General features: G+C 39.3%; 1 protein-coding gene across 4 annotated transcripts in view; it reads right to left on the bottom strand.

The window, feature by feature from the left end:
* sema3ab (sema domain, immunoglobulin domain (Ig), short basic domain, secreted, (semaphorin) 3Ab) overlaps positions 1–2,709 on the bottom strand; it is a 42,408-nt gene extending 39,699 nt beyond the window's left edge. For all 4 annotated transcript variants that reach the window (XM_035664630.1, XM_035664629.1, XM_035664631.1 and 1 more), the window contains exon 1: positions 2,563–2,709. The gene's annotated coding sequence lies outside the window, so the exon portion shown is untranslated. The remainder of the gene's footprint in view (positions 1–2,562) is intronic.
* Positions 2,710–3,016: the final 307 nt, after the last annotated feature.

Here is a 3,016-nt window from a genome sequence, read left to right as displayed (position 1 = left end):
AATAAAATACATTAAATACTTATTTTTTTAGGTTTTTAAATTTGAAAATGATTCATTAAATTAACTTCCAGACTAAGATTTAGTGATGTAGTGATCAAGTAAAGCATCAGTGCTTTTTTGCTATAGAAACATAAAAACTAATGTACTGCTGAAACACACAGTAAGCTAGTTGTAAGATAGTTAATGCCATAGCTAACTTTGCGCCAAAGATTGTCTTTTTTAATCCAATCTGTGGTGACCTCCTCCAAAATGTGGACTTGTAGCCTGTGTGAACAGAGGACTGATTCTGTCTGGATCCCTAACAAAGACTCTGTGGTGAGAGAAATGTTTAACTGCCAGCAAACATTCAAAAGGAATGCCTGTTTCATAAGGAAACCATAATAACCACTCAGTGACTGTGTTAAGAGTAAACTAGTAGCACATTTCTTCTGAGTTGTGTTAAGGTTCAATTAATCCTATGCTCGCTGACCCTAATGCTATGTGTGAAGAGGGTGGAATGAGAGGAAATAGCATAAGTAACTCCATGCTTTCTGCCACCTCACGTAATGATAATAGAAGGTGGGGGAAGCTACATTTCCAGTTGGTTTCAGCACACATGTTGTTGGCATTTTCCCTTCAAGCAGTATATGATGTTATTCTAATGTGCTCAGAGATATTTTAAAGCACATCATTTCTCTTGTTGATAACATTTTTCTCAGTTCATTCCAAGCTTATAGAAAGCAAGAGCTGTTTTGTTGTGCTATAGTTGTGCATTCACATATTTCATATTTAAACATTCAGTTATTTTTTCTTGGAATCCATTCAAATTTAACCGGATCTGCTTGAGCAGTAGCAGAAGAGTTATGTTAACCCCTCATAACCTCAACTCCATGTGGTAACGGTCAGCTACACTTAATGAGAGGTATTCTGTTGCATTGTGCCCAGAGAAACAAAAAACATGTGCATGGTTCTGGCTTTGCAACAGCTGACCAGGGGGAAAAATTAGACTAAATGTCTGGAGACAATGCATTTTCAGTTCTGGCCCAAATATAATGCCTCAACAGAGATTCAGCACTTTGTGTATCCCAGAAAGCAGGCTGCTACTTTGTAGGAGCTGGGACACTGATAATGACATTTGCTCTGTTTGTTAAATGATGCATGTGGCTTTCATTTAATGATATAAAAGTAAATAGGAAATCTGTTGCTCCCTCTTTTTGTTAATTCTTTCTTTCATTCTTGCCATTAGTTTGTAATTATGTAAGGTAGAGCGTGATCTTGTTAAGGAAAGTAGCCTGTTCTCCCTCTCTCTCTCCTGAGACAGGGCAGCTGTGCTATATCTATTTCTCTCTAATGGTTTGTGCATCTGTGTATGTGTTACAGTATTTGGACCAGCATGAGCCACTATCACCTTTAACTAGTCCCCACAGTGCAGCATGGCAGTAAATAAGCTTCCACGCCTTTTAGCTTCTCATTAAAGAGAACACATCCCCGTACGTAGCTTTTAATTAGAGCCTTAAAAGATCAGTGTACACACATATAGACGTGAGGAATAACATCCCTCGGAGTACTGAACAATTTACACAAGTTATTTTCAGCATTCTGTGGTACATTTAATTTATCTTCCTAACTTTTGACAGCATGTATCATCACATTGCGCCCCATCATTTTACAGACTTTTACAGTTCTGTGTTTCATTGTTGCAGATATTTAGGAATTTGGGTAACCTATTCCCTGGTTGCTGATGGTCGGGTAAAGATAAACTGCAGTCATGTTAGGGGTATTTTAAGGCATCATCAGGTTACAGAAGCACGATATCTGATCAAACATCCTCAGTTACTAAAGGCATACAGTCAGTGGGTGTATACTTACATGTTTGTGAATGTGTGTGCCAAAGTGCATGTGCTGTATATGCTCACTAATTTGCAAAAAAAAAAATGCAGTCATTTGATCATCAGTCATGACCTGTAGCCTCTGTAGTTAATCCTATACTATCTGAAGGATTTGATTTATTTAAGTGTTAAAATAAATACAGCAAAATTGAAATATGGCTCCCCAGAGACCAGCCACAATGATATGCGAAATGTAAAACAAGTGTCATATTGAAGAGATTCAAGCTTCACTCCTGAATGAAACACAAGAGCTATGACTCTATGGACTCCATAAAAGCCTTGAGTTTATTACTGTACATTGCACACTTCATAATTCCATAAACTGGGCTGCCATCATAAATCACAGACAAGCGCACACACAGAGTTTTTTTCCTAGTTACTACTCTGATGTGATGTACACACAGAGAAAAACACCAGATTGTGTTATGAGAACACATGGCGTGCCCTTCCGTATCTGTTACAGCCCAGCAACACCAACAAACTGTAATTGAGACTCATTTTATTGCCTTGACAAAAGATGCGATCACTGAACTCCTTACCCTGACAGCATGATATCAGCGATGACAAGACAATAGACATCTCTATGGATAATAAACAACAACTGTTCTGCCTCTTACCCAAGATAGACATATCAAATCTCCTGTAATAATGCTGGAAGAATGCTGTTTAAACAAACAAAAGGGTGTACACTTACAATCATTAATCCAGATCGATGTTTGTATAGAGTCCTGTGTATCTGAAAGAGTGTGTATGGGAGCAAGCACCTTGGTGTGCGTGAGAGAGCGAAAGACTGTGGATGAGTGTGCATTGAGTCCAGCCTTGTAGTAGTGTTGGGGGTTGGAGTAACAGCAGATGAGTTTAAGTGGGCAGTAATATCAGTCCTCGCTACATCACTCTACCATCTGCCAACTGATCATTAGCATTTCTATTTCTCTCTCTCTCTCTCTCTCTCTCCCTCTTTCTTTCAAACATAAACACAGTTGTGCTTGTGTGTCTGCATACACACACAGTTCCTTCCTTAGTTACTGGTCTGATGTGAAAGATCTTATTGCCGTGTGAAAGTGTTGATGTGTCTCACAGAATCACCTGGGAGAGTGGTGACGTCAGCCGCTCTCTGAGGAGCACGGGCTGGCAATGGGCATGCCCGC

Source organism: Morone saxatilis, unplaced genomic scaffold (genome assembly GCF_004916995.1).
Source record: "Morone saxatilis isolate NCDOM2014 unplaced genomic scaffold, NCSU_SB_2.0 Contig2, whole genome shotgun sequence".
NCBI classification, from domain to species: domain Eukaryota; kingdom Metazoa; phylum Chordata; class Actinopteri; family Moronidae; genus Morone; species Morone saxatilis.
This window is presented reverse-complemented; position numbering and strand designations above follow the sequence as displayed.